Below are 23422 nucleotides of genomic sequence, written 5' to 3' on the forward strand. Positions count from 1 at the left end.
TGGCCAGCCCACAGGGAGGATATTGGATATGTTGCTCACTTTTAGCTAAAGTGAGTTACCTTTAGTTCAAGTGAGAGGCATGTGTTTGGGGGGCAGAAAGGTCCTGGTTCTAGTCCCAAATTCCTCTGTGGACATGCCAGGTGCTTCTCCCAGCATTGGTGGCTTAGTTACATGAGATGTAGTGGCTTGGGATTAAAATAAATAAATAAATAAAATCTGCTTAACAAACTTTTTCATCTAATGGGAACTCTGAGTTAATTTATAGGGAGGTATGTAATGAGGGCACCAGCCTGCTGCAAGCCTGCAATGTTGTCAGCGGAGTTACAACGTTATTAAATGTTGAGTGTGAACCTGAGTTTCAACAAACAAGTTTTTCTTTAGGAAACAGCAGATGTGCACATAGTTTGGGGTTTTTTTGTTTGTTCTTAGGCAGTTGATTTTCCTATGTAGTAGAGGGTCAAAAGTCGGCTGAACTTCTCTTTCCCTTTTGTTAGGTGAATAACTTAATGCCTTTTTTTTTTTTTTTTTTTTAAGTATGCTGAGAGAATACAAGCTGCTTTGTGTTAAGCTATTTAATTTCTCTGATTGAGGACTCAGAATTAGTCTTGCTCAAGGATTTTTCTGCTTCACCTCCAGCTATTGAAATGGGTTGATCTACTGCAAGGGCCAGGCTTAATTATTCCAAACTTGATGACTGGAACACCTGTAAAGGTCCCTGCTTAAAGGCTAAATGCTTCCTTGATTGGTGTCCTTTCTATTTTATTAAGCACAGAAAGATTTTTCTCCCTACCTCTGGGCAACAGCCCTCTCTCCACAGCTGGTTTTTATACTGACCGATAGCCTGGGCTGCACACCAAGATCACAGGTTGGTCTTATTATTTCAACTGTGGTGCACTCATAATTTGTCTTTTCTATATTTTCTTTCCTGTACTCTTAAACCATCTTTTCCACCAAATATAGGAGGGAGTTTATCAGTTTTATCTGTAAACTTATGTCCTGCATGAGTATCTTCACAGTACTGTCTCTGTATTGTTGTAGAAGTTCCCTTCTATCTACTGAAATAACCTTTTTCTGGATGAAAAGAGAGACTCAAAATGTTATAATATTCTTGTGTTTGAGTGGATTTTAAGGCCTGAGCAAATCAAGGTTTTCCATTTTGCTATTTCTCTGAAGTTTTCCTGAGACAGAAGAGGCATTTGGCACAGCAGGTCATCTCTGATGGTGTCTGAAAACAAGGCTGCAGTCATAGGAATATAGATGGTAGCTGCTCTAATGAGTGCAGCTTACATCAAATTGCTTTAATGAGTCAGTGCAGTTGTGTTAGCCTTATTACATTTCTGAATTAATGGCTTGGAAGGAAGTTTGTTAGCCTGCTTTACTTGAAACTAAATCAAACAACAGCCTGCCATATTGTACAATGACATGAAATAGCAGAATTTGAATTTAAATTTGCCTCAGACTGCATGCAATCCTTTCTATTAATAAAACAACCAGATAGCAACAGATAGGTATTAAAATAATCCCAACGGTTAGGGTGCCGACTCTGCACGTATAACTGCAGGTGGCCATTTTGGATCAACAGTGTCTCTCTTAATTGTAATGGCAGTGAGCTAAACCTGAATGAAGGCAACCCTGCCTGTGGTCATGTCAGGCATCCTATCCCTCCTCTGTGTGTCAGGAGCCGTGCCTGTGGTGCCTGCGCAGGACTGCCAGGCTGAAGCCAGTCTGCCCTCAAGGGAAAAAAGCATGGTTTTATCTCACACGTAGCAACTTACCAAAGCAGAAGCTTTAAGGTGGTCGGACTTTATCTCGGTGTGGTATGGTGCAAGGTTGGGATAGTCACCTTCCATCACAACAGCCTTATTTTGAGTTGATCAAGTGTCAGGTAGCACAGGGTTCATCTTTTGCCCAGTCAAGGCAAAACTTGTGACCATTCAACATGGGAAGCTCTTAAATTTTTTTTTTTTTATGTTCAGTTTAGTGCATTTTTTTGTTTTTGTTTAATTGTGGTGTGAAGAGTCAATATAGAGAACTGTCCTTTCTCGATTATTTCATTTTTGGCTTACCTAGGATAGTTTCCTCTTGATTATATGTAATGGCATAGAGTTTTCACTGGCTGTTATTAAAAATACTGTGTGATACTAGAAATAGAGAATGATAACTTGCAATAGGGGAATAGGAGAAAAGATGCAAAATGACAAAATGCATTAGTAGTTCTGAGAATGCAGTGCAAACTGAACAATTTGTGGAGGTTAACTGGAGGGTGCGTGGTAACCCCCTTTTTGAAGCTGAATGGAGATCCTGAGAATGACAGTGAGCAAAAGGTATTTTTGTTACTAGTACTGACCCTGAGGCATTAGAATTGTTTAAGAACCTATGGTTAGTGGGAAAACCAAGCCATTATCTGACTATACATCAAGATTTAAAGAACAGAGTCACTGCTGATGTGACTGGAGTGTTTAAAAGCATCAATTAAAAAAAGAAATTAAAGAAGAAACTTTTCAATCATTAACAGATGCTTTGATACTTCTGAATCAGATGTGATTTTGGAGGGCATGTGGGGTCCCTAATTTGAAATGAGATCATAATGAATATCAGAGACTCAAAACTGAGAAGGTTAGTAGAAAATTGTTGCTTAATTAAAACAAACAACAAAGGGGGGGGGGGGGGGGGGGGGGGGCGCAATTTAATTTACTGCCAAGCAGAGTGGCTTCAAATCAGTCTACAGATTTTAGTGGGGAAACCAAGGCAGTGCTGCAGCAGATGAGGTTGTAGCGCCCAGTTCCAAAGAAAGCAGAAATCCAGTCTGCAGTTGCAGAGTACAAACAGAGCCACTTCATACCGAGTCACAAATTCACTTATGCAAAACCTTTAGGACCACGTCTTACCCAGCTGAGTAAAAAACACTTTTACATGGTGGTAGCTAGTATATTGGTACCACAATGCATGTGAGAGCTGAGGTTATAATAAAGGCTGTGAAGAGAAACCTCCGAGGCAAGGCATGTGCAGAGCAGCTGGTGGTAAGATTGTTCCTTTGCATGAGGGCATGTGAGGTACTGCCTGACTGCTTTGGAAAATCATTCTGAAATTGTTTTGCAAAGTAGGATGTCAGGTTTGGATTTGCAGATATCACGCAAGAGGATGTATTGGAAGACTTTAACAGATGAGAAAATACTTTGCAATAGAATCAAAACTAAAAGATACATGCAAAGATGGAGAAGGGAAATCTGCATTTCTACCAAATTCATAAAGCAAGTAATATGAAAGCGTGAGATAACATCAAAGAGTTTAATAATCAAAGGACAAGGCAGTGGGGAGGGGGGAAGAATAATGTGACCAAAAAAACAAATCAACACCTGCAATTTTACATGCGAAAATGAATCATGAAACTTCTGAGTCATTTAGGTTCAAATTAGCAAAGATGAATTTGTGTATACTGGAAAAATTGCCTATCAGTTCTTGGTTATCATTGCTATTACTGAATACCTTTGTTGGAAAATACATCTGCAAAGTCTGTAATCTTACATGTAAATCAATATTTGCTAGACATGATATATTGACTGAAAATGACAGATAATGAATCACAATTTGTTTGTTTGGAATTTACACTTTTTTTTGCAAAAGGACATGATTTCAACTGTGTAACTTTGAGCCTGCAGTTTAATGATCTTATGGAAAGGAATGCTGTAGAAGCTGGAGAATCAGATTCAGATCTCTATCTACAGACTTTCAGGGCAGCACCATTGATATTGGGATTGTTGCTAGCTGAAATTATATTTGAGATCTCTCTTTCGCTTCTCCTGGAAGAGAAGGATAGGAAATGTGAGAAATTGTATAGGTTTTGAAACGGAGCATGTGAAGGTGATAGACTAGATGACACAGCACCAAAGGAAAGGCACCAGAAAGATGTATAAGGCTAATGCAGAGATTGAGGTATGTGTGGATATATGCATACCAATGTGTATATGTGAACTTTTACACACAGTTTTTTATTTGGAAGTATACTTGTCTGTTTGGGGCTCTGGTATAAATTTGACATCTCAAGAGTATTCAGGTTAAGTCAAGTTTGTAAGTTCAATCATGTCATTAATATTAGAAGAGAGGAAACATGCAGATTTCTCTTTTCATCTCAAGGTCTTTGGTCTCATGTTTGTTAGCTGATATGTTGTATTAAAGATTCAACTTGGATATAAACTGTAACACAAGCTTCTCATTAACTCCAGGAGCAATGTGAACATCCCAACCCAAAGAGCCTTCCTGGGTTATTCCATCCTTTCCACCCTTGAATGTTAGCAAAGATATTTCCCCTGTAATACACTATTGCTGCATACGAAGCAATCTCTTGTAGGGCCAGAAAGAACAGTTGATCACTGTAGCATAAGTTTTCATAACAACCTCTTTACATCCTGATGGACTATCATATCTGCCCTTATATGAGCTGTGTTACTTGATAACATGTAGAAGAGAGAGGGAGGGAGAAGTAGCAGTCCTGCAGTGGCAGCAAATTACCCAGGTGAAAGAAATGGGCATTTCAACGAATCAGAAGGACACAAGTTGGTTTGCACTGTAGGAGCACAGGCCAGGCCTGTTATATTAGATGGAAAGATTTCTAGTGATTTTGCAGGGAGCTGAAACAGATTCACAGCTGTTTAAAAAATGTTTCCCCTCTTTTGCTCTCTCTTTTTCTGTGTCTTGTTCTGCACCAGAGCACCTTAGGTTTGCAGCTAAGCAAATGCTTTCTGGGTAGTGTCTGTTTTCTTGGAAAGACTTCAATTAAAAAATTAGAATTCGAAAAGAGGAGGAATCTTGGGTTGGAAACTTTCGTTTTCTGTAGAAAAAGTTTACTTTGACTGTTTTCATTCATCTTCTGTCAAGTGCTTTCTCCCACTTACGTCCTTTCTGACAGGTCCTGTGTCAGATGCAGAGAAGAAGAGTGAAAGGATCAAAACCAAATAAAAAACTACACAGATGTCAAGAGTGCCAAGGACAGCAGTAGAAGTTTACACTTTTTAATTTTACTTGGATGTGAGAGAACTGCAAACCAATTTAAGGAAGGAGCACGTGGGTACAAGGCTTGTTCTGCCTCGCTTGCTGCCAGGCTGTGTTTCCAGGGGTGCAGCCCATGGAGTGGGGCTGGAGATGGGGAGAAGGTGGTGGCAGTGCTCCTCGGGGGTGGGGAAGGAAACTCCGCGTCTGACATCGGAGCAGTTGAGAGGATGGGTGCTGGAAGGTCAACTTCTGAGCCAGAGTAAGGGCTGAGGTAGCTGGGCTTGGTTGTTTGAAGCAGACTGAAGGAATGAACAGGCACCAAAACCCTGAAGGTAACTTGTGTTGCTCATTCCTTCTGTGGCTGGTGGGGGCAGTATTCAAAACAGGACCAAACTCTCATTTCTTATGCATTACCAATCACCTACTGAACAATAACTTTCTGTCAGTAACAACCTAGATTCACACCAGGATCTGCATCAATTCCCAGAGCTGTCACTTCTCTCTCTTAATAATTTATTTGCTTCTGTAATTGGTTTGCAGGGTTTTCATGACATCCAGGGAGTGAGTCTCCAGCACAGATCTTAACATCTGAGCTGTACCAGGGGTTGTCTTGCATGCTGAAACATGCTGATAGTTATTAAAACTTGCCATTCACCTGGATGGTCAAACTATGCAAAAAACCCAGTATGCAAATATACTTGGGAAACAGATGATCAATCTGTTCCTGGCTGTGCAATGGGCAAGCTAGTTGTGGCTTATTAATATTTTCATGATCTCTGTTTTAATCATGAAATTGTTGGCAGATGACAAGGAGTGGATCCGAGCACAGTGAGAAAGAAACGTCCTTCCTAATGATTGGGTTAAGCCTCAAGTAGTTGGATCAAAGGCATCTGCATTTAAACTATGTACTGTGGTGCATACCAGATCCACAGTCCTCTGATAATTTAGACTCGATCACAGCTTCTCTTCCAGACTGCATGCGTTGGTTTCATTGCCTCGCAATGAGGAGGGTGAATGGTACATGCTTAGTCTCATGAGGCCTGGAAACCATCAGGGAGTCCCAAGGTTTCGGCATAGCCATCAACTCCCTTCCCACAGTGCTAGACAGAGGGAACATAGTGGGATGGGAGGAGGGACAGGTTGTGCTATGTTTGAAGAGCAAAACAGGTGGTGAATCATCTTTTAGGACTGTTTTTGTCCAGTAAGTGCACGCAGAGCTTTCCAAGCTCTTGTAAGAGTATACTGCTCTAATATTTCAAATCAACCCTCCACCACTCCCCCTCTAGCGTTTTGTCACCTTTCAGTAGACTCCCCGTAGGTACATCTATGCACATCTCTGCTCTCTGACTTGCAGCAAGCTGTCGCGCTTCATTGTGCTTATGCAATACATATTTGTTCTGCCTGCCTCTCAGAAAAAGGTCCTTGCACCCTAAAATCTAGCATGATTTGGAAGGTTGCTTTTCCTCCATTCCCTTCAGCTCAGAGCAATGTGTGGGGGGGGATTTATTGATAGGGTCGCTGGGGAGAATAGCACTTTCGGGAGGGAAAGTGGAGAGATGAAGTGTAGGCAGAACTCCTGTCCTCTTGTACCACCCTTCCGTGGACACCTCCTGCCTTCTGGCAGCGTGTACCCGTATGTGGGGAGGATGGACGTGGGCCCTCCTTTGGTAAACAGGTGAAAGCAATTCCCTGAGGAGATGCTCCCTGTGTAACCTGAAAGTGGCTGAGAACCAGGCTAGGAAAATTTCTTAACAAATACACCACCACAGATGTCATCTGTGAACGTGGCTGTCTCAGGGGTGGGAGGCTGTTTTAAAATGGCCCTTAATGTAAATGAGTTGATCTGCCATGGTTAGAATAACAAGCGATGAACGTTGGAATGATTTGAAAGGAAAAAAAGTTTAAGTAACTTAATCAAAACTGGTTTTCATTTAGACTTGTCTAGAGGGTGGTTATAGGGTTACTATTGTCTGGTTTCATTTTTGTTATTTTTGTATTTTAATAATAACAAAACTGTTCCATCTTTGTAGGGCCAAATATTTTAACTGTGATAATGAGAGAAGAAATGGAGATAAAAAGCTACACTGTAGTTCAAGGAGAAGTCCCTGTATAGCGCAAGGGATTGTTTCCATGGGACTGTAGCATCTCAGTAGGACTTCCTGGACACCCTATTTTTGTGTAATACATACAAACCTAGGCAGCCACAGAGCTCCCTACATATGCCATATATAAACTGGAAAGTTTGTCTTTGCAGTTTGTCTGCCCTTGGTGTCTGATCATTTTGCCTCTTCTTTTGCCAATTTGCTTTCCTTTATTATTTTTCAGCTTTTCTTGAAGAGTGTTTCCCACTTGTCATTTGAGATAATCCAAAATACATCTTCTACTATGTGCTGATCTGTACTGAATGGTTTTGAATTGATTTTATTGAATATATTGCAAATGAGAAGCTATCCTACTACAGAAGTTTATACATGGAGCTTCCCTCTTTTTGGAGTCCTTTTATAAATTTAAAAAGGGCGGGTGATCTTCTAGTTTCAACTGTTAAAAGTACAAAGCAAAATATAAAATCCAGTTGGATATGTATACCAAAATAACTTTTACACTGTCCTTACTCTAGTCATTCCAGCACTCTTTCTCTGACATTAGCGATATGGCAAGGATACATCTCAAATCTTTTTTAATACAACTTGTCAAACACAAACTGTTTCACATGTATGTGTGCATTTGTTTGTACAGGTCTGTGAACATTTGGTGCTGGTTGTTGCTGGCTAGAAGTCTCACGATGCAAATAATAACCTCTTTCAAGTAAAAAGCAAGTACACAAACCTCTCTTTTATTCACAAGTTATTGTTCAGGTGCCTACACTACAACTGCATGTTAGAACCGAGATTTATCCACCACGTCTGCGTTGTCTTCAGAGACGACTGGAAGATCTGACCATATTCTTAGTCCTGATGTTATTCTTTGTTTAGCAGCTATAGTGTTAGGAGATACCTATCTATCTATCTAAAAAAAATTGTATATATAACTATGTTTATGCGTAGACTATATCTATGCATGTACCTTTAGCAGGAAAAGTCTGCATGTTTTAGTACTTGGCTGTGTTGGTGCCTCAGCGTTTCACAACAAAGGTCCCCCTGTTGATTGCATGCTGTGCATAATTCACGCTTTACAGTGAGTAAATTTGGCCTAAGCCAAATGGACAAGGTAGAAGACAACAGAGCAGAGCTTATGAAGTTGTATCACAGAGAAGGACTAGAAGCTGCAAAGGCTGCTACTAGATTGCTCTGCTGTCATTCTTTGCTGAATGATGAAGAGAATACGAAAAATGATTGGTACATTTTTCAAATGTATTTAACATCTTCATCTTCACAACTGTAGAGCTTTGGACTTAAATCCGCTTGGACTGAAGGAGGAGGTCTGGAGTAGTGGTTGAATGTGTGCTTCCAAGGGTAGATTTTGGACCTCTTCCTTTAGCCATAACGAGTTGACAAGGTTGCAATTAAATTGGTGAATATAGACCACTAGTACTGTGCAGAGCTTAAATGAAGCTCTAACATATTGCACTGAAAACTCGAGATTAAAATATATTGTTTATAGAAATCTCTGTGGTAGGCAGTACAGCAGTCTGCTCTTCCTGCAGAAGCTGCTGGTTAAGTGTCAGAACAAGGCAAATGTTGTGAGAGTCTTATGTTACAGGAGCCATAGTACGGGACAAAAATGTTGGTCCCAAAATAAAGCAGGAGTGGGGAGAAGGACTCCTTCAGGGGAAACAGTTGTGACTATAGTAGGGAAGGACTGGTGAAGAGTCTAGAGTTTTGCATTGTTTAGGTAGCTCTGGTGAAAAGAAACTGGTTTTCAGCATCATCTTGCTCTTTTCTAAAACCTGCTGCTGCCACTTCTGTTCTCCTCTGCTGTCACCTTGGTCCTCCGGGGACATGACCACCAGAGAGTGGGAAAGGCGTAGCCAACCAGGAGATGGAGGTGGGATGGGGGGCTGTTACCTTGGCTTCAGTCAATTCAGACGGAATTTCATCTGCTGTGGTAGCATTTACACGATAAATATAACCTTGCAGTAAAGTAAATAGGCTATAGCTGGCCAAATAATAGCCGTCTGCTGTCTGTGGCACTGTTTTTGTCTGCTAGCCTAAGTTGCCTGATGTAAATGTTTTAAAAGGAGCACTTTTGTCTGTTAGTTGGTTACTGTACAGTCTTTGAGTAACTGTATTGGACCGGAGCTCATATTTGCCAAAAAGTATGTGTGTCTCTTGCAGAAACTCTTGTAGTATCGCCTTATATATCTTTTATGTATTGGCATTTCTTGCTTTTGATTTTTTCGTTGTGAAGGGAATGGAAGTGTTGGATTCAAGGAACATTTTATAGTTTCAGCAGGATTATTTTCTATGACACTTTTACATTTGTTCTGAGTCAGGGCTCATTTCTGAGTTTCTTAGGAAATAATGTCAGGAAAAAAACGCATTTTCTTAGTCTCATTAGCTCTAAACTTTGTGAAGAGTACTACTTGCACTCGTGTTAGGACAGGCTGAGGGAGCTTCTTCATGATATAGTGCAAGTCATGACAAAACAGTAGCTTAAAAATCAATTCAAGGAAAACATCCTTCCTTGGGAAAAAATCCCCTGGTGAACATTAGTTAAAATATTTATACTAACAGTCGTTTGCATCAAGCAATCACTTATGGCTTAATGTTATTCTTGGATTAAAAAAAGCTTCCTTGTTGTGTATTCCACTGAAGGTGGCACATCTGTTGGAAATCTGGCATGATTTGTGAGCATTTACATCAGCATCTGGCAAGAAAAGGTTGGTTGTGAGAGTGAGGAGGAATCTGCGTTCTGAAAGGTTCATTCGGTGGCGTTTTGCAGCATCAGATGGCCCATCTCAAAAGAAAAGTAGCACCTTGATCTGACTAATTTGATCGGCATAATTTGATCTGTGACTGCAGAACATTTAATCTATAACTTAAAAAGCAGGACTTAATCAGCAGGGGGGGAGGGAAGCACTGTAGGTTAGTGCTGATGGTAGGCAGTGACATGTGCCATGGGGACATTTGTTTGGATCTGAGGATTCAGTCCACCTGGAGATGCTTCTCCAGACTCAGTCCCCTTGCAAACCCTTTGTGTCCTGGGCCTCCTGCCTCTGCTGCCTTGGGGCAAGGTGGCTCCAGTCAGCTGTGACATCTTGCTGCTTCTTGATGGGGATGCAGAAGAAGATGGGGCTGCTCTACGCTTTGGCCGCTCCTGGTGGAGATCCAGGAGGGGAAGGAGGATTGTCCAGCAAAAGTCATTTCAGAGCAGCGAGATGTCTCAGGGAAAGCGTGCTGGCAGCTTGACCAGAAGTTCTTGTTGCTGCCATAATTAAATAAATAAGCAAGCAATTAAATAGAAACTGTGGCAGCCTCAGAAGCGAAACGGTCCCCTGCCTCCCTCCCTCCTCCCCCTCTCTGTCGCTGGCGGCAGAGCAGCACTGCAAGCTGGCTGCGTTTCACATGAGATGTGGCTAAATTTCTCAAGAAAAAAATATCCAGAGGGACAAGACGCGATGCTCTCATTTCTGACATCTTAAGCTTGTCACAGACGCCGAGCCTGTTTCACCCAACGTGATTATCTCTCCCTCTGTCAAGGAGGCAGATGCCTCAGCTAGGAAAATATCGTCCCCAGCCTGTCATCTGGATTCTATAAATGGAAATAGGCCTTTGCAAAGCCAAAAATTATATTTAGTTGCAACTATGGGGGGAGGTAAAAAAGAAGAAAAAGAATAAATAAAGTCCAAACCCTTCAGAATTGCAACAGGAACAACAAAGCACTTAGGTTGGCCCTAATCACCTGCAAATGCTGATGCATTCATTAAATGTAGACTGTATAAATAAAAGTTATTCTTCTGTCACTCCTTTTATCTCTACCTAAAGCATTCACTTGCCAGTCAGGTTTCTGTGTACAAGCCATAAATATTCAGCTTTTTCTGGAACAGTTTTTACCCAGTATTTGCTCGTTTTCATCTAAACTCTCCAAAAGCAGCAACAGCAAAATGCTGTGCACTGGAGGTGTGCATTTAGGTGATTTAGCCTGCCAAAGCCTTATCTGACCAGGACTTATTAGCCCTGTGATAAAGAGTGAGCCAAAAATAAAATTAAAATCTTGCTGGTTTAGGTATGAAGGAAATTTAAACGTTGTCCATGCTGCAGTCAGTGCTGGGAACAACTCTTATGTGTCATGTTACTGCTCTGTGGGATAGGCATGAGTGGCTTTGAGAGATTAGTTATTAAGGCTCAGGTTTTAATAGCTTTCTGTGTGTAGTGCTGACTAAGCAGACTGAACTGCCAGTGTTTTAAAGGCCATTCAGGAGAAATCAGGGAGACATTTTACAGAGTGTTTCACTGAACATAAAGTTGGGTCAGCCAAAAAAATGTAGACGTGTCTAATTATTCCAAGCTGGGGGAAAAAGTGTCTTTTTAAATTTTTACTTTTGTAGAAACTGACAAAATTGTTCTTGGGCAACTCCCACTCTCCATTTTGGTGTTGGCCAAGTTTCTTCATGGCAAACAAACGGAAAAAAATAAGTCTGTGCAGTGTTGTAGGAACGCGCGTGGAGCAGAGTCTGCCTGCAGCATGTGCCGTTGGGGGTACGGCAAGGTGATTCCTACAGTGACATACCCGAGAGAGAGAAGTTAGGTGCAAAGGGAGTGTGGAGAAAGCAAGGGTACTCTTTAGTCCTTTCAAGTTGGATTGGAGCAGAAGGGGTGATAGAAATGTTTAAAAAGTTCTCTTGACTTTGTGTGCTGGAGCATCCGTGTTGAATCCCTGGAAGGAAGGAGGTTGTGCAGACTCTTTGCACCGGTCAGTCTGGCACCGTCGGACACCCAGTTCCCGACTGTTCTGCACCAGAGGTGTCTGGCCTTCATTGTGGTTGTAATCAGTTAGATTTCCTTAACTTACCTATGGGCTTTGAGATCAAATTAAAGTCCTGTTGCCTTTCAGGGGGCTGTGAAAACCCAACCGAAGCTTACAATGAATTCAGATTTTGTTTGTTACTGTTGCTTATTAGGTATGTGTCCTCAGCGGGATGGGGGGTGATTACCAGAAGGAGGTGAGCAATTAAGTGTGTGTTATCTATGGGCATGGAAACCTGTGCAAAGGCAGAAAGAAGAGCACAGCAATGGGCACTTGCTGTAGCCTTTGCAAATGTCAGTCCAGCCTGTTTGGATGTACCCAGGGGTCTGCGCAGAGCTCTCTGTTATCAGAGGGTTCTTTGAGAGCACGGCTGAATTAATTGCAAAAGGCTTGGTGACATCAAATCAAAGCACAGTTGCATTTGCTCTCTCTTCCAGGAGGGAGGAATGTGGAGATGCAATTAGTGAGGAACTATACTTGGTATTTTGCCCTCCCTGTTCTAAAAACAGGTGGAGATCATTGATGGTCAGGACCTTGCTTTTTAATTCTCATCCTTAAGATGTGTCCCATTGCTTTTAAGGCCCTTTAGGTTGCTAGCTTCCAGTGCGGGTGTGTTGCTGCCGGCAGTGAGGATAAATTGCGTGTGTCATCCTACCAGCCTCTCACGCCCTCTCCTAACTCATGAGATTATGGTCACAGATCTGTGTAGACCTTTCTGCTCTTGCCCTGTGCAGAAGAGGGAGAAAACTTCTCCTGTGGTCCCTTTCCTCCTACCTGACCTTGCCTCTGGGGAGAAGATGACGTGGTCAAGGGCTGTATTGCTTCTCCCCTGGCACTGGCTCTGCCCACGCTGGGTTTGCAGGGTCACTGCAAAGGATGCAGAGCTGGGGTGGACTCTAGGACTTGAGGAGCTGCCAGGCAAACAGGTGGCTCTAGTCTCCTGGAGCTTCTGGGCAGGCTTATGGGCTGCTTCTTGGATCTCTGAAACACTAACCAGGTCCCCAGGAAACAGCCTGTGAACCCTGAAGAAATTCATGGAGAAGTTGACTCTGGAAAGTTTTACTGAAGACTTGTCTGAGAATGCTGTTATCCTGCCGCAGGTTCATTAGCAGATACTTGTGTGTTTTCTTTTCTCCTCCCTCCTTCCCTTTCCTCTCTCCTTCCCACCACTGTGATTGCCTGGCCTTTAGCAGAATTTGGTTGCCCTCCATTACTTCAGTTCTCTACCCAGAGGCTGTCATTTTTATTTATTTTAGTATTCTAATTTCTATTTTAGGATCAAAAAGAAAATAACATTGACCAAAAAGAATTAGAGGCAATAACTTTTTCAGAGAACTAAGCCTTTGAAAATTAATTTTTTATTCCGTTTAATTTCATGGGTGCACAACTTCTATTACACGTAGGCCAATTGGGTTGCAACAGCTGTAAAAAATATTTATTTTAAGTCTTGTAATGTGTTATTTATGAATGCATTATAGTTATAATGATTCACTTACAGGACTATTGTGACAACAGCACCTTATCTTAAAAATGGGAATTTGCAATACAAAATAGATAATTAACAATAAGAAAGAGAACAAACTGAGAAGATGCATACAAATTGACAGCACTAACAGAATAATAGCCAGGCTTTATATGGGTTTGAATAGCATAGAAACTGAGAAATCCTAATGGAGGAAAAAAGACTTAACTTCTATAGAAACTTAGAAATCAGTTTGGTTTCCTCAAATCTCATCTGTCATAATCATTGGAAAACTTCTTAGACTTTGCAGGCCTCTTTCAGAGGGAATTGCAGTGGTAGAATAAATGGGATCCATCGCAACTGTGCAAAGACCAGTGGATAACTTAATCCTGCATGGGACTTACTTGGGAGTATCAGAGTACGTTTGCCAGATGCACGATAACGTCAAGTAAATATTTAAAGCTGTAATCGTGCCACAGCATGTTTGAGGATAATAAAAGGCGCTGAAAGGGAGTTAAATGCGTTCAATTTAAATAGATAATTTAAATGAAGGAAAGCAGTGATGCAATTTTATATCTAGATGCAGCGTTCACCCAACAAGAAATGTGGCAAGGGCAAGCAAACTCCTGCGGTTGCTGAGAAGTGGTAGAGACTCTCTGGTGGGCTATAAATACTTTGCCATTATTCTTTGTTTCCAGCATCAGTTTACTGTGGCTGCAATTTGGTGCTTTTATGCTGTGTGTTGACAGGCCCTTTCCTGCATGGAGTATGTGGTGCTAAGGAGCTTTGGTTAATGCTTGGCTGGAAGTTGTATCGTCAGAGTGCAGTCAGGGTGCAGCTGGACGCTGCTGAGTACGCCTGGGCTCAGGAGAGAGCTGGCTCAGGAGAGCAATTCAGCGCTGGAGAGCACTTGATGAAACATCTTGTTTATGCAGCTTGTGCCTGTTTACGTTTTTACCCTCAAAAAGCTGCTGTGGAACTTTTAATTGCTTCACTTCTGGTCTTCTGGCTATTGCCTTTGTTCTAGGTGGTTGGGTGGTGGACATCTGTTGAAAAGAATGAATATTAGGGCTTTGGCCTCTTTCTGCCTAAACCTTCAGCCAGATTCCCATTATTTTCACTTATCTGAGAATAAATAAATGAGATGCAGCGAACATACAATGTGTCAGCTCTCCACACAGTTTCTGTTTTGTTCACCCACAGCTATTTCAAGTGCCCTTCCAGGCAACTGCCCACAGCGGGACACTTTGTCTAGACATGATGTGAAGCTAAAGCTGTTAGTCAGACTCTATTAATATATGATATGCAAAGCATTCCTGGAGAGAAACTTCAGCGCAGATCTGTCAGATATGGCCGAGGGAAGTTCTCTTTCGTTGTCTTACCTGGTGGGAGAGAATGACTTCTGATGGGTAAGGGCAAGGTCTGAACCCCAGCATCGCAAGCAGCCTGACCCAGCACGGCTGTGGGAGCTCTCTGGTGGTTGAGTCAGCCCTAGTGTCAGCTCCTCAGCTGTGAGACACAACAATTACAGCAATAATTCAAGTCAGAAAATTGACAGAATCATTTAATGTATGTGAGAGTGACAGTGAGTCATCTCTGATCATTGTGTTTAGCAGCCTGGAGATCCACAGGCACCCAGGACAGCCTCAATCCCACATCTGCATGACAGCTCAGGGCAAGGAGAAGCAGCTCAAAGTCACTGTCTTCTTCCTTCCAGAGAGGGCTTCATGTGGGTTTGATCCCAAAAGACCAAGGCAGTGACAGGTAAGACCTGTTGCAGACAGGGGCTTGGGGGGTGGGATAGCATGTCTGTCATCTGCAGCCTTTATCCCCTTCTCCTTAGTGTGGGGATAAGCTGGTGCATAGGACAGTGAGCACATTAGCCCGTGTCAATTGTGTATCTGGTGTGAAATGAATAGTTAAAGGCGGACTAAAATGCTAATAAAGTTTTGCAAAAATCTCTTTAGGATTTCAGTTCAGGAGCAGAGTACATTGGTAACATGGAAATTACAGATTAGTAGATTTAAAAGTAAAAGGAAGGGTAGCTTTGTTTTCAACCTGCAAAGACCTCATTTCTTCAGTGAATTCTGTGAGAACATGTTAAAAATTTGTGTTCTCCAGCAGTCACTTAAGATGCAAGTGGAGTTGTGGGGGCTAAAATTAAAAATACTGTAAGTGCTTATGTGGCATACAGGGCAAGGTGCAATAGAAAGAGTCCTTCCACTGGCGATTAGGAGCTGTGCAAATACTGCTGAGCACACGGTTTGCAAAATTGAACTGTCCAAAGCAGCACAATGCTCAGTAATGAGTGTTTGCAGGACCTACGTATTCGAGCGCTTGTTTTGACAGTTGTATGGGCCAAATATTCAGCTACTGCAAATTGCTCTGAAGCTTTTCTTGATTTTTTTTTTTTTTTCCCCTGTTTAACTGGAGCTGCTATGAATCCACAAGTTCCAGGCATTTACAGCAACAAAAAGTCCTCTCCATGTTTTAAAATTTTTGAACCAACTTCCAGAATAAATGTTTTAATTTATCTTGAGCGATGTAAAGGTCCAGTAGGCATAAATACGATAATGACATGACATAGTGAATTGTCTCTACTATGGATAGTTTCAAAGCGGTACAAAAAGTGATTGTGGTATCCCCAGAAGCAGCTCCCCAACGTCAGTCTGCAGTATGCAATGTCCTTAGTTTGAAAAGAGCGTCTTTTTCTTCTACTAAAATAAAGACCACCTATTAAATCCTAAACACTAGGAGCTAATTTATATCTCAGTATTGAAACAGTATCTTTTTCCTAAGAAAGATATTTTTCTTTGCTAACTTTGCTGTACTGTTATAAGCTAGAGGACTGCAGTATTCACTTCATGCACTGGAATGTGAAATGTGATGATTTTTTTCTTAGAGCTCTGCTGTGCTTGCTGCCTTGGGTTATTTTTTATGTCATTTACAGTGCTGAACACCAATGTGAGCATGTTATGCAATGTAGTGTAAAAAATATATATAAAGGCAATAAACTCCACTGTTATTTCTGCTTTAACAGAACAGCCTTATTTGATCTTTTTTGCCTTTTGATTTCTGGAAAAGTTAATTCCAAGTAGTGTATTGCATCTTGAGCATTTATGAGTGCACGTTTATGTGCATTGTAGAAGTCCCTGCTGCAGAGCCGTCTCCCGTGGCTGGCAGTGGATGGTAGCTGTGCAAGCTCAGGGAGCAACAGCCACCTGAGCATGGAGATCACCTGTGGCAACATCTGAATTTCATGCTAAATTGTGTGGAAATGTGTGCTGGTTTGTAAAAGATTTAAAATTTACTTCTTTTCTACGACCTTGTTACTATGCCCTTCCCATTGGTGACAACATGTCACTTGGTCATGAACAACTGCAAGATACGTTGGCCTTGGCTGGACTGTTTTGAGCAGACCAGCGATATGCTGGGCCAGAGTCGCTCATCTGAGTTATTTACAGTTTGGCTTAAGCACAGTATCTCTTGGGTTTTTAACTCTTTTTTGCTAGTATGCAAACACGTATTATTGAAATTCCTTTTGGATCAGGCTTTACTCTAGAGTGCCAGCGCTTTTGTGTTCCACTTTGTGTGCACAGCCCTCTCAATGCACCTGGGGGCACGTGGACGTCACTGCAAATGTACTCTAAGCTACACCAGTGGCAGATTTCTTGGTTTATCTTCCCTCGCTGCTTACACACCTGCCCAGTGAATTGAGCGACTGTGTGGCATCGGTGCTCCTATCTGAGCGAAGGCAGCTTAAAATAGTGGGAGGAACAAGAAAATCTTGTAATGTTTTGCTTACGCAGCCTGTCTCGGTACCACCACAGGGCTGCACGTACGTGGGGTAGGTTGGCTTCTCCATTTTGGGGAGCCAAGAAGGTCCTGCTCACCCACCACCCACCTCGCAGGGCAGGGAGGAGAGGGGGGCTGCTGAGACATCTCCCTGCAGAGTCCACTTGGAGAGGGAGAAGCTGGTAGCTTCATGCTTGCTGAGGTGAAGTTAGCTCCAATTTCTGCTGTGAGCCTCTGTCTGTTTGAGCTGGAATAAATGGGCAGTGAAAGTCCTCCTTGCGTGCTCCCTGATCTGTCAGGTTGGTGTCGTTAGCCAAGTCGCTGCACATTTGCTGTTCACAGCAAGGTAGTGAAATCCTTCCTGCTGTCTGTGACCCAGCGCTGGTCATCTCTCTTGCCGTGTCTTTTTAGCAGCTGTCTCAATGAATTGAAAGATACCTTTTTAAACATAAAATAATAATACACCACTTACAATCATTTTGATAAAGCATGACTTTAATTCTGGTGCGGTTAGGCCGCTAGTACATAGCGGACATGCTGCCCACTATGTGGAAGTACCACGATACTGTACAAAAGAAAGTTGTTGGGTAGTTGTTTCGACAGTAGTTGAGAACGATCTCAATATACAGAACATGTAGCTCGACTCTATAAGCATGATCATTGAAGTGGACAGTAACAGGAAAACAGGTAGTTTAATCTTCTGCTAATTTGGCTTGGTGCTGATTAAATTGATTAACAGTGAAAAGCGAAACCCCTCTGTAGATGCAGCAAGTGCATTGTAGCTACACTGTATAACAGTGATACCATAATTGCATGTGGATTTATGTAATTGTATTTGCTTTGCGTGGCAAGGTTTTGGTAGCGGGGGGGGGGGATACACAGGGGTGGCTTCTGTAAGAAGCTGCTGGAAGCTTCCCCTGTGTTTGACAGAGCCGATACCAGCTGGCTCTAAGACGGACCCGCCGCCAGCCAAGACCGAGCCCATCAGTGATAGTGGTAGCGCCTCTGGGAGAACATTTTTAAGAAGGAAAAAAGTTGCTGGGACAGACAGAAATGGCAGCCAGAGAGAGGAGTGAGAACATGTAAGAGAAACAACCCTGCAGACCCCAAGGTCAGTGCAGAAGGAGGGGGAGGAGATGCTCCAGGCACCGGAGCAGAGATTCCCCTGCAGCCCGTGGGGAAGACCATGGTGAGGCAGGCTGTCCTCCTGCAGCCCAGGGAGGTCCACAGTGGAGCAGATCTCCACCTGCAGCCCGGGGAGGACCCCACGCCGTAGCAGGTGGGTGCCCGAAGGAGGCTGTGACCCCGTGGGAAGCCCGCGCTGGAGCAGGCTCCTGGCAGGACCTGTGGCCCCGTGGAGAGCGGAGCCCACGCTGGAGCAGGTTTTCTGGCAGGACTTGTGACCCCGCGGGGGACCCACGCTGGAGCAGTCTGTGCCTGAAGGACTGCAGCCCGTGGAAGGGACCCACGCTGGAGCAGTTTGTGAAGAACTGCAGCCCATGGGAAGGACCCACGTTGGAGAAGTTCATGGAGGACTGTCTCCCGTGGGAGGGACCCTACGCCGGAGCAGGGAAAGAGTGTGATGAGTCCTGCCCCTGAGGATGATGAAGCGGCAGAAAATAACATGTGATGAACTGACCGTAAACCCCATTCCCCGTCCCCCTATGCCACTGCGGGGGGGTTGGTAGAGAATCCGGGAGTGAAGTTGTGCCTGGGAAGAAGGGAGGGGTGGAGGGAAGGTGTTCTGAGATTTGGTTTTATTTCTCATTACCCTACTCTGGTTGATTTGTAATAAATTGAGTTAATTTTCCCCAAGCTGAGTCTGTTTGGCCTGTGATAGTAATTGGTGAGTGATCTCTCCTGTCCTTATCTTGACCCACAAGCCCTTTGTTATATTTTCTCTCCCCTGTGCAGCTGAGGAGGGGGAGTGATAGAGTGGGTTTGGTGGGCACCTGGCGTCCAGCCAGGGTCAACCTGCCACAGTAATGTCCGAAGGGATTTACGTAAGTGTAGAGAGGGGAAAAAATATTTTCAAGTACAGTTGCTGAACCTGTGTCAAGTGAATGCTTCTGAAATGTGGTCCTTTTATTTCAGGAAGAGGGGAGGGAAATGCAGTATTGTGAGTACTGTTGCACATCATTCTCAATCAATACCCTGTTCAAGTGGATATAATGACTTAACGCTTCATGGGCTAGATGCAGGGGGAAGGGGGAAAGCTGGCTAATTGTGAAATTATTTGAGGTGCATTATTCAGTCACAGCATTGGCAACCTGGGTGTTTGAGAGTTGCTGGCTGCAGAAAGCTGTTCCAGCAGTGGCTTCTGCAGTAGGTAATACACTGCTAAATAGAACTGATGGTGTAGGCAGAGGTTTCTCTTGGTCATGAGAATAACTCCATTGAGACTACAGTTGAATAGTATTTTTCAGGGTGCTGGAACTTGCTGGAAAAAATTTTGGGGTTGCAGAAATCACTTGTGGATGGAGGTGAATTTAACTAAAGCTTTAGTCCAAGAAAAGAATATGAGAAAATGTTGCAGCCTTTCATTTGACTGTTTTAAAAATGAAATGTTTTGTGTACATGTGTGTTTGTATGTACAGAGACCCAGTTTATAGAAGCTACTTTAACCTGTTGAAAATAATTTCCACTCTTAAAATGAAGTGGAATGTTAATTTCAGGTTAAATTAATTTTTTTTTTCTTTTTTTTTCTTTTCTGAAAGGATTTTTCTGCTGTTCATCCAGCAGCTGTGTACATAGCTCTGGTCGGTGCCGCTCACCCCTTTGGGCAGCGCTGCCGAATCAGAGCAGCATACAGGGTCTGCCGCTTCCCAGGGCCCTGGGAACACAGTGCACACCTCTCCGTGGCACACTGAGGCTTTTTGCTCCTGCTGATTAGTTTTCTGTGCTTTGCTTTGAAAGATTTCCTCTGAGGCCATTTCTCAGAACAGCTCTTTCTGTAATGAGTTTGAATTTTAAAACACTTTATTTCTTGCCTCCTTTTTGTTAATCCCCAGTAAATGAGGCAAATAATTGGAAGGTGTCACCTGTCCTTTCATGAATGGTGCTTCTGTTCTTGTCCCCTTCTTCCAAGCAAAATGCTCAAGGGCTGCAGCAGTGGAGAGTCTCTGAAACAGAGTCCTAGGCTATTGTACTGCTGCGCAGCTCCTGTTCCCAAGAGGTACGGCTGATCCTTCTTTCAGATTTCCGAGAAGGATGCAGGCTTTTATTTGATGATTTTGTTGTCTTTTGCAGGCTACTATTCTTTGTTTTGCTCTTCCAAGATGATTCTGATTTCTATTAGTTCTTTCTCTGTGATTTTGTTTTACTTTTCTCCCCAGTGCTAGGGAAGTTTGTCTCCTTTTGTAGCCCTGCTGTTGTGAATAGATGCTCTATAAATAGGAAGAAAAAAGCTACAGGCATTCCCACTTCTCTTGACTTCCTGTGTCATTTGAAACTATTCTCCTATCTCCAAATAGGGCTAGATTAATAATTAAATTCTTATTAATGTTACGTTGCACAAGAGCATTCTAATATTTCATAAGTAGTGAACTGTAGCGCTCTCAAAAACTGTTAGCTTCCCACTCATGCCTGGACCTTTCTAGCAGTCCTCTTGCCACCTCCTCCTCTGCTTGCCTGATTTTCACCACACTGCAGGGATATTCTCTTAGAAACAGCAACATTCCTTGCTTTTTCTCCCTAACTTTCTCAATGGAGGGAAACGTAAATTCACCATTGTGTATTGTGTGACTCCGAGGTACTCTCTGCATTGAGCTGGTCAGAGTGGGTTTTGTGGTAGATAGGGGTGAGTGAGGGCTGTGAGCAAGCTCTCGTTTCCATCCAGGGTTGCCTTCCATCTCCTCATGTCTTCTACAAGGCTCCCTTCCTTGCGTCTTTGGAGCAGAAAGAGAAACAGTTGATCCACAAGCTGCATGCTGGTGCATTAGGTGACAGCCAGAACTTGATCTGAAGATGCAACATCTTTTGGTGGCTGTGCAATTTGGATGGGTTATCTTCTGAAGCTGGCCAAGCAGGTCCTGCCATTTTGGTATCCTCCCTTGAGCCAGCCCCTACTTCTCCATGAAGTGTCCCTGATAACACTCTGGTGTGCTTACAGCTCAGCCGTACGCTGGTCTGTGTGCCTGTTGCTCTTGATACGCACACTCCAGAAAAATGAATAGTACGCTGTAAATTACTATCTTGTCTGCTGTGGTGCATGGAGCAACCCACCTGTTTGGAAAGCAGCCAGCTTGCGTTTATTTTAGCAGATGGGAAAAGCAGAAAGGCACTCAGAGTAGGCAGGGAAGCAATATTTATTCATTCAGTGGCGAGCATGGCAAAGTGGTGAACTGAGCTGCAGAGTTAAATAAGAGTGGGCACATGTCTTGCATAGCAAAACCGCAGATCCTGGTGGCTGGGAAGGGAAAGGCGGTGGGTCTGCACAATGGAGAGTAAATTGTGGATGTTACTTAGCCCTCGATGAGCAGGAGTGTGGATCTCCTCTTTATCACAGCTCAGATGCGGAAGGCTGACAGCACTGCCTAGCAGCATCTGGAGAGGAAACTGCAGTTCTCTCAAACCATGTTCTTGTATGTGGGCACAGTGAGATCACAGTTATAGGCAGCTGCATCACTGAATAGTGGCCAGATTAGAGTTAATCAAAGGCTGTTTGGTAGTAGGTGGGTGCCTGGAATAGCTAGGAAATAAGGCTGTTTAACATCTTTGTTGGCGATATGGACAGTGGGATTGAGCGCACCCTCAGCAAGTTTGCCGATGACGCCAAGCTGTGTGGTGCGGTCGACACGCTGGAGGGAAGGGATGCCGTCCAGAGGGACCTTGATGCCCTTGAGAGGTGGGCCGGTGTGAACCTCATGAAATTCAACAAGGCTGAGTGCAAGGTCCTGCACATGGGTTGGGGCAATTGTAAGCATAAATATAGGCTGGGCGATGAGTGGATTGCGAGCAGCCCTTGGGGGTGTTGGTTGACGAGAAGCTTAACATGGCCCAGCAATGTGTGCTTGCAGCCCAGAAAGCCAGCTGTGTCCTGGGCTGCATCAAAAGCAGCGTGACCAGCAGGTCGAGGGAGGTGATTCTGCCCCTCTACTCCGCTCTCGTGAGACCCCACCTGGAGTACTGCATTCAGCTCTGGGGTCCCCAACATAAGAAGGACATGGACCTGTTGGAGCGAGTCCAGAGGGCCATGAAGATGATCAGAGGTCTGGAGCACATCTCCTGTGAAGACTGGCTGGGAGAGTTGGGGTAGTTCAGCCTGGAGAAGAGAAGGCTCGAGGGAGACCTTATCGCACCCTTCCAGTACCTAAAGGGGCCTTCAGGAAGGGTGGGGAGGGACTCTTTATCAGGGACTATAGTGAAAGGACAAGGGGTAAAGTTTTAAGCTGAAAGAGGGTAGATTTAGATTAGGTATTAGGAAAAAAATCTTTACTGTGAGGGTGGTGAGGCACTGGAACAGGTTGCCCAGAGAAGTTGTGGATGCCCCATCCCCGGCAGTGTTCAAGGCCAGGTTGGATGGGACTTTGAGCAACCTGGTCTAGTGGAAGGTGTCCCTGCCCGTGGCAGGGGGGTTGGAACTGGATGATCTTTAAGGTCCCTTCCAACCCAAACCATTCTATGATTCTATGTGCAGAAATGTTAGTGCCCTTTCCACAGGGGAAAGAGGAGATGCATTCTTAGCAGAATTTATCAACAAATTTTTGATGTTGCATGTCATTGTCTTTACTATGCACAAGGATCTAAATGCAGCCTTATCTTGGCTAGTCTTTTTAGAGGATAACAGCCTATTACTGCTAGCAGTTAATCCAATTACTCTTTTAGGTCAAGGGGGAGTGTTCTGTGCAAATATTTTTGGAAGATCTGAAAAAATTATTCTACATGGTTGACCCAAAGAGAGCATATCTCAGAATTTGTCAGCAGATCAAAAAGTTTAGAAATTCCTACACATATTGAAAGAAATGTGTTCAAAAGGGCTGTAGGCTTTCAATGTTGATTGCAAGACAATAGTTGCTTATTTTAAAAATGAAGATATTTCAAAATGGAAAGTAGTTTCAAATAAAAAATAAAAACACTATCTAAAATCATCAGTGAAATTCTTTGATTTGGAGGGTGAAGGCAGGGTTGTGCAAACCTTAAGAATTAATTCAGAATTAAATGTTTTGCCTAAAGCAGGTTTCAACCGCATCATTTTGGCTCACTTTGTTCCTGGTTCTCTAATAAGGATTTTATTGAGTGTATAGAAGGGACTGTGCAATAACTACCAAT

At 43.2% G+C, this 23422-nt stretch overlaps 1 protein-coding gene across 5 annotated transcripts in view; it reads left to right on the top strand.

The window, feature by feature from the left end:
* FGF13 (fibroblast growth factor 13) overlaps positions 1–23422 on the top strand; it is a 267134-nt gene that overhangs the window by 113314 nt on the left and 130398 nt on the right. Inside the window, exon 1 of one of the 5 annotated variants that reach the window (XM_029997144.1) lies at positions 15102–15121. The exons of the other annotated variants lie outside the window; for them this stretch is intronic. The gene's annotated coding sequence lies outside the window, so the exon portion shown is untranslated. Of the gene's footprint in view, positions 1–15101; positions 15122–23422 lie in introns of those variants that run through there. 5 annotated transcript variants of the gene reach the window in all.

Source organism: Aquila chrysaetos, chromosome 21 (genome assembly GCF_900496995.4).
Source record: "Aquila chrysaetos chrysaetos chromosome 21, bAquChr1.4, whole genome shotgun sequence".
Taxonomy (NCBI): domain Eukaryota; kingdom Metazoa; phylum Chordata; class Aves; order Accipitriformes; family Accipitridae; genus Aquila; species Aquila chrysaetos.